Below are 13,511 nucleotides of genomic sequence, written 5' to 3'. Positions count from 1 at the left end.
TGTACAGATGCAAAGAAACGCAAGCAGACTAAGTATCCTTGAGGCTAGCTTTATAGTGAATAAATTGCAGCATGCAGCATGCAGAAACATATGCAGAAAATAGTATTTTAAATACACCAAAGCTAGATTTTGTGGTCTTCAGTCACGTGGAAGGATGAAGTTGGATGAGCACAATGGTCACACCTACGCATGAGGGCAGAGCGTGCCTTCACTCCCCTGAATTCTCCAGAGCGTGCCTTCACTCCCCTGAATACTCCAGAGCAAAGAACACTCCCAAGGACAAGTTCAAGCCTTCATGCCTTCATAGACAGCAGATACTGAGGTGATGATAGATGAATATGCTAATTGGTGGGAAGCTATGGTTAAAGACTTGCTCACCAGCACCTGGAAGTCCAGTCTGCGTGCTGCTAACGTAGGTGGAAAAGTACTGACAGAGGTTAGAGTGCCAACCAATGGTAGGGGGCCGTGTGATTAAGGGTCCTATAGTTTGTGTAGCCAATGGGACGTCATGTATTTTGTGATGTTCTTAGTGACCTGCTTAAGGGGAGGGCTTAGTTGCCCCACCTGATGTTAAGAAACCTATCACTTTTCTTCACTCTATTAGACGAGTATGGATCGTATACTTAGAGGTTCCTTAAGAGCCTATCACAATTGCCACTAGGTTTGTGTAGTTTGCCAAATAGGATGACGTTAGTAATACATAGGTTAACGTCATGAATGATGATTATTTGCTGTAAAAGAATGCTTTTTTTTAAGATGCATTGAGAGACCTTCCGCTGAGATGTCCATTGTTTTCCGTTGTACTCCCTGTTTTAGATAATTGATATTAAAACAGTTATCTTTTTGTCAACTACCTGAGTCATTTTGGTTATTGATGTTTGAGTAACTTCTGCATCCCCATCCATCTCAAGGGTATTGCTACATCATCTTAAAGGGCTGGAAGCCTCCAGTTCAACGTTTTTTGAGAAGTCGCAGGAAACACAGGAACCCGTAGAGTGTTTTGAGGCAGCTCTTAGAACTTTAAGTCACACCTGTGACTATGGGACACTAACCACCTCTCTAATTAGGGACCAATTGGTATGCTGCACCAATAATGCCATAGTAGAAGAGAAGTTACTTTCCAAGGACTTGCTGCTGGAACAAGCTATAGAGGTTGCTGGAGGAATGGAACAAATGTCCTGCAATGTTAGAAGCATTGGAAATGAAAGACAGGCACAAGAACTATGCACAATAAAACATAACAGGAAAACGAACAAAGGAAATGAATATAAGTGCAACAAATGTGGCAGCAATAGACATCTAGCTTCTAATATATTCTCCCCTGCGAGAAATGGAAATTGCATCAAATGCAAGTGAAGAGGACACTTTTCCTGACTATGCCGCGAGTCGTCAATAGAACCAATTGAGGCAGGAGGAAGACATCCAGAACAAGAAGAAGCCTCTGCAAACCATTCAATGACACAAGGAAAACACATTCTGGAAGTGAGTGTCCTATCAGGAAAAGGGAATGGTCCAACTGATGTGTTTGTAATAAATTGGAAGGTGGTGACCATCAAGGTGGACAGCTGCTCTCCATGGAACATAATGTTGCAAGAGACATACAAAGAGTGTGTAGAAGGGAGAATGAAGAATCTTCTCAGTCATGATATTGAACCATATGCCTACGGAAATGTGAAGATTGAGTTCATGGGAAAATTCTCAGCCATCATCAAATACAAGGGCAGAAGTTGTACTGCAGAGGTGTACGGCACTAAATAGGGGTTGTCGCTGTTAGGTTGGGAGGAACAGTACAACCTGGGAATTCGCATCCAGGCGAATGCGCCCACACCGACAACTGTAGCTGAAATGGGAGACAAATGGGAAAGAGAATTCACAGAGGTATTCTCGGAGCACTTAGGTAAACTAAAGGATTTCAAACATTACATTCGGCTCAAGGAAGAAGTGTTACCTAAAGTACATAAAGTGAGGTCAGTTCCACAGCAGTTAAGTGAAAGGTTAAAAGAACTGGAAGTGTTACTTCAAAAAGGTAAAATTGAACAAATTGAAAGCTATGAATGGTTGTCTCCGGTGGTGCTAGTGGCAAAACCCAATGGCAGCATAAGACTTTGTGTGGATTTAAGAGACTTGAACAGAAATTGGGTGGATCGTCACTCTTTGCCTATCGTTTCAGAAGCACAGTTAACTCCAAAATATTCTTGTTGATTGATTTGTCCTCTGAGTATCATCAAGTACCTGTCACTAGTGAATGTCAACAACTAACTGCTTTTGTCACAACTGAAGGGACATTCAAATAATGTTGTATGCCTTTTGGATTGGCTTCAGCAGCGGCAGTATCCCAGAGAGTGATGGAGAAGGTGTTAGAGGGAGTGCCTAACATAATTGTGTTCAGGATGACATTTTGATTCATGCAGAATCACTGGAGAGACATGAGGAACTCTTAAGGATGGTCTTGAACAGGTTGAAGGCAGCAGGATCGACGGTCCAAAGGAAGAAATGTAAAATAGGAGAGTGTTGACTATCTGGCACATAGTATTTCAGGGAAGGGAATCAGTCCAAAGTTGAGTCTGGTGGAGGCTATTGACATAGCTCCTAATCCCATTGACAAGGACCAACTAAGATCATTTTTAGGGTTGGCTGAGTATTGCAACAAGCATGTGAGAAATTGTGCCGTCATATCCACGCCACTGAGATCTTTGCTCAAGAAAGGAGTCAAGTTTAATTGGTCAAAGGAATGCGAAGATGCAATTCAAAGAATAAAAGAAGACTTTGTGAAAGCACCTCTGATAGAAAAATGTTGTCCAAGGAACAAGTGTGTTCTGACAGTGCATGCAAGTGTTTTGGGTATAGGAGCGACTCTCACTCATTATGATACAAATAAGGAAGAATGGGTGATAACGTTCAAATCAAGGACACTGAAAGGAGCTGAAAAGAACTATTCTGTCATTGAAAGGGAAGCATTGGCAATGTTTTGGGCAATAATACATTTCAAATATTTTTGTGGGGCAGGGAATTCATAGTCAGATCAGATCACAAGCCCTTGGTGCAAATGTTTGAATGTTGAAACTGGGGTGCGGGATCACCAAGAATTTGTAGATGCTACTTAGGATTTCAATTTTATGATTTCAAGGTTTGTTCTCTACCAAGGAATTGAAACGTGGTTGCTGATTGTCTGTCATGAATGGCTGTGGCACTAGATCAGTGGTCTTCACACTTTTTTTGCCTGATTCCCCTTCAGTAAAATGGGGGCAGGCCGGGACCCCCCAAAAATGGCTATGAACTATTGCGCGCTGACGCCACACCCAGCTCCAAGAATAGTGCCTGGGCTCCTCCACCTGCTCCCATCACAGTCTCAGGATTCCCTCCTCCACTCTACTATGTATCTTCCACCTAGTCTGCCCCTCCATCCAAATCTGTCTGAGTCTATGGGCCTCATTATGAGCTTGGAGGTAGCCATGGCATTTTTAGCGGCATGGCTACCCCCAAACTCGGGTCCAGGTCCTGCAAAAGGGGACTTAACGCACCATTTCGACCTTGGAGGGCCCGGTACGTCCCATTCCCATTGGAGCCCCCATAGGGCTCAATGGGAATGGAGAGGTGGCTAACAACGGGACCTTTAATGACGGGCCCATTGTTAGCATCCTGTACTGCTAGCAGGTCCTGCTCTGCATGTCTGGTCTGGCCGCTGCAGACCTCGTAATGTGGCGACCCGGAATGAACGGTGCTGGTCCCCTACCGGCACCGTTCATCCCACAGACGCCAGCCTCGTAATGAGGCCCTATGTCTCATTCCAATTCTATTCTAGTCTCTCTCTCTCCTAGTTTTTCTCTCCCTCCTACTCTGTCCTATTTTGTATCTCCCTTCTAGTCTGCCTCACCCTCCAAACCTGTCCTGGTCTGTCTTTCCCTCCTGTTATGTGTCTCCCTCTTCTTCTGTACTAATATGTCTCTCTCTTGTATTTTGTGACTTCCTCTTATTCTGTCTCTTATTCCTCGTCTGTCTATTCCTCTTTAGTTTCTCCCTCTTATTCTGTCTCTCCTTCCTAGTCTGCCTCTGCCTCCTTTTTTGTGTCTCCCTCCTATCCTGTCCTAATCTGTCCCTAGCATTGTCTCTCCCCAACTCTGTGTCTCTCCCTGCTATTCTTATTCTGTCTCTCTTCCTGTTTGATGCCTTCCTCTTATTCTACCACAGTTAGTACCTCCCTACTTGTCTGTCGCTCCCTTGCATAGTATGTCTCTGTCTTCCTCCTAGTCTGCCCCCCTCTATGCTCTCCCTCCGTGTCATCCTGCCCCTCTCTGCTATCATAACTCTCCCTCCTATCCTTCCCTCCCTCTCCTTTACCAAGTATAATAATGTGTTCTTCTGAAGGATGAAGCTATGTCAGCTGATTCGGAGAGCCATCCATTTTTCAGTTTCACGTCTTTTGAAGCGCTTTCTTCAATCCTGTTCTTTCATTTCGACACCCAAATTGTGTCCCTCTATTCTGTTATCATGCAGCCTTTTTTCCCTCCTGTTCTGCCTTTTTCCTCTGGCTTCCATTCTTCCTCTGCCAGTCCTGTTAACTGGCCGTCTTGTTTCATCCTTTGTCTCACCCCTCTAAACTGCTCCCCATTCTGTGCCTTTCTGCCTCTCTTCCAACCTCATGTCCTTTAGCTGTGGCTGTATGTCCTCCTGTCCCTGCTATTTTCTGTCTTCTTGGCCACTTATGGCAGACATCCATGGCATGGAGAGAGGGGGGCAGAGGTGACATTGTCTTCCTTGCATCCATGCCGACAGAAAAATAAACACAGCATGGAAGTTCTTTCATGCTGTGTTTATTACGTGAAAGTCGCACCTTACGCTGAGGCCACTGAGCAGCTAATTGTTATTCAAGCTGCGAGACTAGCCCCCCACCCCCAGGTATGGCGCGACGCTCCAATTGGGTGGGCGCACCCCACAGTTTGAAAGACACTTATCTCCACTCTAGATTCTAGACTGAAAAAAAATCCAAAAGGATATTCTTTTTTTATTTCAGACTGTGGGTGCACCCTCTAGACATGAGGCCATGGCCCCCCGGGCGGTTGCTACCCACAGTTTGAATACCGCTGCACTAGATGAAGAAGTGGGTGGTAATTGGCGGGAAGAGGTCATTAAAAACAATTTAAAGATAGGCAGTATGGAGCAAATGGAATGGGAAAATTGTGAAAATCTTGATGAGGACATGAAGATTATTAGCAAGTGGACTGTTTTAGGTTAGCCCAATAAAGACATTTTAGATAAAAGGTTTGAAGTTAGGTGGGAAGTAAAAGATGAATTGAGTGTCATTGATGGAAGGCTCAGGAGAGGGTTGTTTATTGTCCCTCCAGAGAAACTCAGAACTCATTTAGTGGAAAGAGCCCATCAGGGACATTTAGGGGTGAGTGGTACAAAGAGTAGACTGGAAGGAATACTTTGGTGGAAAGGTATGCTAGAAATTTTAGGCCTTGTTGTTTAAGTGATACGACCAAGGTTGTACGTGCAACCCCGCTCATTCACAATTTTGTCCCTGATCACCCTTGAAAAAAGTGATATAATGGGTCCTGTACATGGATTAGGTGATGGATTGAAATTCTTGGTTGTGTTAGTAGATTTTCACACCAAATGGGTGGAATGGAGTGCAGTCTTGGAAGTGACGGTGAGAGAAATGGTGACATTTTTGGAGAGGGTTTCTTTGAGAGAAGTTTTTCCCACAGAAATTGTTACTGACAATGGTATTCAATTTGTTTCGAAATTCATGAAAACATTTTTAGACAGTTATGCCATTAAGCATACCTGTACGGCATCATGTCACCCAAGGGCAAATAGATTGTTAGAAAGAGCTAATAGATTCATTAAAGGTGGAATTCAGTTATGATATGATATGATATTTTATTTATATCGCACCCATACACAAGTGTTTCAGGGCGCTACGAGGCAAGGGAGGAAACAAAACAACGATATTACTAGGCCCAGTGACATTCAGAATGCCCAAGTGCAGGGGGGAGCGAGGGGAGAAAGTGCAAGCGGACAGGGAGGAGTGGAAAGTGCTGAACAAGTGAGCAACAACAGGTAGTGTGGCCATCAGGTGGCAAGTGAAAGAATAAGGCGCAGACAGCAGGTGTCTGATAAGTGCAGGAAAGGGGCTGTAGGGTTGCAGATACAGACTCAAGTGCAAGGGTTGCCACGGGGCACTGCGGGTGTGCGTGCAACTGGGTGGGCAGGGACCTGTGTCTGAAATCAGAGGGTGCCAGGTGCCTTGTGCCAAAACAGACAGAAATCAGCGAGGGAGAGGAAGAGACAAGGCAGAAGCAAAGAGGAAGGTCTTGAGGTGCTTCTAGAACCAAATATGGTTGCCCTCGAGTTGCAGTTGGGCAGGGAGGCTGTTCCAGAGGGAGGCCCCAGCTGAGGAAAGAGATCTACCCTCAACTCGTTGCTTGGAGAAGCGACTGACCCTGAGGGAGTTGGGGGTGGAGGAGCAAAGACCTTGAGTAGGAAGGTATTTCTGAAGGGTGAGTTGAAGGTATTGTGTTCCCAGGCCCCAGAAGGCCTTGTGGATAATGCAAAGGTTCTTGAACTTGATCCTTGCAGCCACTGGGAGCCAGTGAAGAATTTCAGGTCTGGAGAGATACGATTCTTGCGCTTGAGGCCAAGGACAAGTCTTGCAGTCTGGTTCTGGATGAGTTGCAGAGGGCGGAGAGTAGAGGCAGGCAGATTTAGGAATAGGCTTTTGCAGTAGTCCAGCCTAGAGAGAACCAGAGCTCTAGAGACTGAGCTTCTGGGGGAAGGTGAGGAAAGGAAGAATACCTCTGAAGAGGTGCAGCTGGTAGTTTCACTTATTAGAGACGTCAGAGATGTGAGGAGAAAATGAAAATGTGGAGTGAAAGATGACCCTGAGGTTCTTAGCTTCACAGGTAGGCTCAAGGAGCGGGCCAAGGGAGACCGGCCAGAGAGTGACAGGAAAGGAAGGTGCAGGAGTGCTGATGAGGAAGTTCTCTGTCTTACTGGCATTAAGGCAGAGGTAATTGGTGGCACACCACTTCTGGATTGCAGAAAGACAGTCAGAGATGAGAGAGGGAGAAGAAGTGGCAGAGGGGAGCCTTAAAACTAGCTGAATGTCATCCGCATACCACTGAAAATTGGAGCAGAGAGCCGCAATGAGGTGGGCGAGGGGTGCCAGGTATTGGTTGAACAGACAGGGAGAGAGGTTAGAACCCTGGGGAACACCACACGTGTAGAGTGAGATAGAGGAAAGGAAGGTTGAGATCAGGGTTGCCACAGAAAGAAGTCCTAAACCACATTATGTGGGGTTACCTCGCCACACCACATCCAGTAACAAAAACTTTGCCATTTGTTTAACTAAAAAGGAGAGGGGCCAGGTACCAAATTGTGCCCGGGGTGGTTTAGTTTTGTAGAGGTGAATAGGGAAGCAATAATGGATTGCATAAGGAAGAGTCAAAGGGATGCCAAGGAAATATTTGATGGGGAAAAGGGAGTGAAGGAGCAAAATTGGAAAGTTGGATATTGTGTGTTGGTTCAGAATCCTAGGTTCACCCACAAACGCATTGAAAGTACATTTATTGGTCCAAAAAGAATCTCTGCTGTTCGTAATGGTGTGCTGATTGTGGAAGGAGGGGATCTGTGGTGGATGTGTACATTGGCAAAATGTGTGGAAGGTCAATATGGGGTGTCAGTAGACACAAATTCCGAGGATGTTGAGTTCTTCGAAGAGATTGAGAAGAGAACCTAAGTGGTTGTAGAATGTTGTGCGTGAATTATCTAATCACATAAATTTGTGACAACAGTTAGAATTTTACAGTTGTTACCTTAAAAAGTATTTTAGTTCTGATTGTATTCATGATCACCAATGGGTGAATGTTAAAATGTCCCTTTCCCCTATGTGTCCAAGTTCCTAACACCTGTTTCTTTGGGTTTAAAGGTTAATTATGGGTGATTGTTAAGGGGGAGATGTGTTGCATTCTATCTCCCGAGTCTTACACAATGCAACTTGGAAGACTCGGGAGATCGAGGAGGGACGGTTGCTGGCCTGCGGATATGTTGCATCATTCATCCCTGCAGGCCCGTTAATAAAGAACCAGAGAACCACTTACCATTTAGGTGTGGTTCTTTCACATTGCCAATGCTTGTTTGGTTTTTGCAGAGGAAGCCCCCACCCTCAAAGATACTGGTACGAGGAGCAATGCTGTGTGAAATTTAGGAGCGCATGGGAGCCGCTGACTGAGTACAAGATGATGAAGTGCACCCCGGGCACTTAGTGCTAAGCTCCTGCACTGACATACCGATGTGGCAGCAGCAAATCCTTAAGCTCAATGCATCTTAGGCGGAACGTTAGTACTGTTGTTACTCTGCATCATGTAGTACTGAGGCAGTGAGAGCACCTAGAAGCCCATATAGCTCTGGTGTGCTGCTAACGTGCAGTGACATCCATTGACAGTCAGATGCACTGCTCTTTCACACTGCTTTAGTTTAGTGCACTAGTGACACTGCTAAAACCCTGTCGCTTGTCCAGTATGGCAATACCAGGCTAGTTTCAGCAGTTACACTTTCAGCCTCACCAATGATTTCTTTTTGCTGAAGTGTGAACAACTTCAATATATCAGCCTCATCTGATCAGCCACGTTGAAAAGGTCCAGCCCTGTTTTACCCTTTGAAGCAGAGTAGACTTTTATTAGAATGTCAATTAACAGTGAAACTAGACCACAGATAAGGGGCTTTATTTCTCAAAATTCAATAAACATAAGGAAACTGATCTCATTGAGACCTTGTGATTTCAAACTCAGATTTAGGGCTGAAGACTAATTTCTACAGGAACAGTAGAGATGGCACCAGTCAGATGTGCCCCACGTATTAGCAAATGAGGCAAGAGTGTGACAGGGGAGCTCAAATGCTGGAGGTGAACAGTGTAACATCCATATGTCCTATGCCACCCTAGAGGGATTTTTCATTCTCTGGACCCCTTTATGAACTCAGCTCAGGGCATGGGCATGCCCACCTCACTGTTGATCTTAGATGCCCATCAGTATCCCAAACCCCCTGCTCGCCACCAGCATCAGCTGGCGTACTCCAAACATGAGCAGCTGAACCAGCCATTTCCAGGTTTAGGTGCAATAATAGACCCCAGGCTTGCAGCAAAGCCATTTACTGACAGCCAAAGGGCAGTGAAGCGCAGTCATCTTTAAGCACCGTCTCTGCCCCATATAAGGGTATAGCGGGAGGTAGAGTAGTGTTTCCCAGTGCTCTGTGGTATAATGCATAGGAGTTCCCTCGCTGTGCAGTCGACCTCTGCCAGCCAATGTATTAAACGCATGCCCCAGATATCAGATTGCTGTTCATGATGCACCCCCATGCGTCCTGAAAGGAGCAGCACCCCAAGATAAGGGAACCTCGAACTGCTCCCCGCTAAGGTACAGCTGTGAAATATGACTGTGTGCTTGGTCACATTTTATTTCGGAACTGCTTTCACATTATGTGGCTCTAGCTGGAGTGTGGTTGACACATTGGTTATGCGACCTCCACCCAGCCCTGGCCTGAGCCCTCCCCCACCTGCCATGAGTTTCTGATCAGACCCCTGCTTTCTTTATAAAGAATCTACCCATGCACAAACACACACCCAGGCAGGGCCGGTGTTAGGGGCAGCAGCGCCCTGGGTGAATTGGCACCCCCCCTCCCCTCGCGTCCCTGGTCAACAGGGGGCAGAGGGGTGGCGGGCCAGTATGTGCCACTTTTTTATTTTTTTACCAGGAGGTAATGATGTGAATAGGGCGCATCAGCACCCTATTGTTATTAAATGCGCTCCGCTGCCGCGGGTGCATTTAATGACAAAGGGGCGCCTGCCGCGCCTTCTGCCACTATGCCAGCTCGGGGGAGCCCTTCAAAGACTCCCCCGAGCTGCCGTGGTGGGGGGCTAATGGTGCCCTTTTGTTTTTAAATGCGCCCGGGTGACTCAGGAAATCCCACCAGGCCATGAGTAATGCTGTGGTGATGGCGCTGGGAATACCTGCAGCTTAAAGCCCCCTTTGGCGGTGGGGGGGGGGGGAGACCCCATTGTTCCAGAGGAGATGGAGCGTGTGAAGTGACAGCTCTGGTTGTCTGGGAGTGGGGAGCAGTACCTGGACAGGCAGATGAGGCTCTGCAGGTTTCTCATTACAGGACAACGCTTCTAAGAGGAGGGGGTCACTCACGCTCGTGGCTGGGGAGCAGGAACCTGGTCGCAGCAGGTAACCTAAGCCCTTTGTTTGAAGTGTGCCTCCTCCGCTGTGGCTGGTGGTTTCTGTGTACATCCCAGGACAAGCCCAAACGCCTGGGAAATCTCCAGTACCCGGGGAGTCCAGGGCCTGCTCCTGATTGCTCCGGGTGGCATATGCTTGCCTTTAGTAGAATTAAGTAATTTCATCTTCATAGGGGTCAATAACAATTACTAAATTAACATGTCTTATTAAAACTGCATAGATTAGGACCCACGTCCCCCATTGAGTTGAGAGAGAGAGGGGGAGAGAGAGAGAGAAGTGTGTGTGTACACACACTGATGCAACGCCAACATCTTTTTGTAGGAGGAGTGTAGATTACTGCATGCAGGTGGTTGCAGGGATGTTTGAAGGAGGCGCTTCGATTACTACATGCAAGTGGTTGCAGGGATATTAATAGCCTGTGCCGTTTAATATAAGACAAGTGTACATTGTCTTGTCTTGGAAGATACCAGCAGATATAAAATGTGCATAATAGAACTGTACAACAATACAAGTGCAATTGTTACAGTAGGAACGGGTATAATGTTATCAGGCTGTGATTATCATGTCTGTAGGGGCAACCTATTACTTTAACTGATATCATCTATGGCTATTTCAGTAAAACACTTTTTAAAAATGAGAACTGTCAGAAAAAGGAGCCATTGGAGTCTGCTAGCTTTAAAACAAATTACGCTTTAGCTTAAGAACTTATGTTAAAGATTGCGTTACATGAACAGTCAGCACGCTATAAAGTAAGTTCACTTTATTAAGTCATGTAAAAAAAGGAAACAAAGTTAATTGCTATAGACAGAATGTGCAATCGTAGGATAGTCACTACTATGGACCAAACATCTGATTGCAGAAATTATTAACTGCTGCATGCATGCATGCATGGCTACTTTACCGGGCACTGCGGGCAGCAGAGCAGAAGCAGAGCTCTGGGTTCAGCAGACTTTCTCAAGCAGGCCAGGGAGCCCCCAGGGGATAAGCAGCTGCTGCAAGCCACAGTGGTCTGAAAGTAGACCTTAAGTTGATTTAGGACTAGGCCTCCTCTTCAGAAGAAGAGCTTAGCACATGTGGCTTTGCGCCTAGCTTGACTCTTTTGTACGTTGTGGAAGGAAAGAGCCTTGAAGACACACCCAGAACAAGTCAGAGGCTGACTGAATGCCATTAGCTAACAGAAGCTGCATGGCAACAGGTTTATGGTTCCTGATTGGTTGATGTGTTGTAGGATCAGAGCCAGGACAGCACATGTATTCTTCCTTTCCTCTCCTTCCCCCAGAAGATCACTGTCTCCATTGCTCTGGTTCTCTCTAGGCTGGACTACTGCAACAGCCTCTTTCTAAATCTGCCTGCCTCTACTCTCTGCAACTCATCCAAAAGAGGACTGCGAAACTTGTCCTTGGCCTCAAGCCCAGGGATTGTATCTCCCCAGGACTGAAATCTCTGCACTGGCTCCCAGTGGCTATGATGATTACGTTCAAAACCCTCTGCATTGTCCACAAGGCCTTCTGCGGCCTCAATACCTTCAGATCTCTGTTCCTAAATATCTTCCTTCTCAAGCTCTTCGCTCATCCGCCTCCAACTCCCTCACGGTCAGTTGCTTCTCCAAGCAATGAGTTGGTGGTAGATCTCTTTCTTCGGCTGGAGCATCCCTCTGGAATAGCCTCCCTGCCGCTCTGAAAATTGAGGAGAACCATCTCTGGTTCCAAAAGCACCTCAAGACCTTCCTCTTTGCTTCTGCTTTCTCTCCTCCTCTCCCCTGCTGAACTCCTGGCTGAAACTGAAACTGCACTGGTCACCTGGCTACCCTCTGTTCTGGGGCCCAGGTCCCTCTCCCTGCAAGTTGCTCACCTGCACTACCACCCTGGCAACCCTTGCACTCTGGGGCTGTTTCTGTATCCCTACAGCCCCGTACCAGCACGTGGCACCTGATATCTGCACTTCTTATTTATTACTATTTATTGTTTTTATCTATTTTCTGTTTATCCTATGTACTGCACTTGCCCTCCCCCTTCTCTCTCACACTTTTTCCCTTTCTCCCCTCCCCTGCACTTGCGCGATCTCAATTTCACTTGGCCTAGTAAGGTCGTTGTCTCTGTCTTCCCTCTGTTCCCCTCCCTTGCCTCGTCGTGCCTTGAAACACTTGTGTATAGGCGTGTTATAAATGCCATATCATATCATATGGCTCATCAATCGAAATGTTTTTTTCTTGTCAAAATTGTTCCAGCCCAGGCTTCAGCCAGTCACACTAGCACTAGGAATGATCATGTGGCCTGTAAAATTAGAGCTGTAATTGGTATTCTTAAAATGCCGGTCGGGGAGCACAGAGCCGACAGAATTCAGAGACTTCACTTGTCCAATTATATTATTGAAGCTTTTCTTTTTTCGCCAGGGGTTCTGCAAGCTGCAGCCTGCAGGCAGGCATGTGTCTCACTCTCTTTGACTCAGCACATATGCTGTGCCGAACCACCAATAGTGAAGTGATAATTATGATGAACACACATAATTCCAACTCCAAAGTGAAGGACAGGTGGGGGCCCCCCTCCAAGGGGACCATCAGGGGCCCCCATACAAGGATCCCAGGATAAGAGCCGAGGGGATGAGCCACGTATGTCCTCCCATAAAGACGTCACTGGGCCTCATTCCTCTAAATCCTACAAATGCACCTCTGTCTCCCCTCTGAAAACGTCCTCTGCCCCTTGAAAATCCTCCCATGTATCTGAAATCAAGAGCATATCCATCCATCGACCATTGTGCCATATTTGATCCAAGTTGTTCCTGCTGTCTCTGTTGCCCTTCGGTGGAGCTTGTAATCATAGCTCCTTCTAAACTTATTTTAGCCAATTTCTTTTGAATCAATTTAGCCTCCGCTTTCTGCGCCTGCTCCACTACTTATTTTTCTTTCTCCTGCCTCCTTTTACAATGGTGCACTATATGCAATTGAATTTCTCAGCAACCCTTTTCTTCTATTCCTACAACTTTATACAAATCTTGCTGTATCTCCTTGGGGAGTCCTCTGTTTAACATATGATAGCCATGTTTTATTCCATGCTTCCCACGTCTCTACTCTCCACATCTCTTGAATCTGTTTTGTATATGCAGCGGGATCATGATCCGCCTTCACGGTCCTAGCCATGATTGAATTAATATCTGCAGTGTCATGATACATAGCTCTTAAAGTTGCCCACACATTTACCCTGCACGTGTTAAAAGGATGAACCATTGTGGTTATCTGTGTTTAGCAGTACCCCTGAATACCCCGATTTCCTC

The sequence above is a fragment of the Ambystoma mexicanum genome, chromosome 6p (genome assembly GCF_040938575.1).
Source record: "Ambystoma mexicanum isolate Mex_15411 chromosome 6p, UKY_AmexF1_1, whole genome shotgun sequence".
Lineage (NCBI taxonomy): Eukaryota > Metazoa > Chordata > Amphibia > Caudata > Ambystomatidae > Ambystoma > Ambystoma mexicanum.
Note: the sequence above shows the minus strand (reverse complement) of the source record.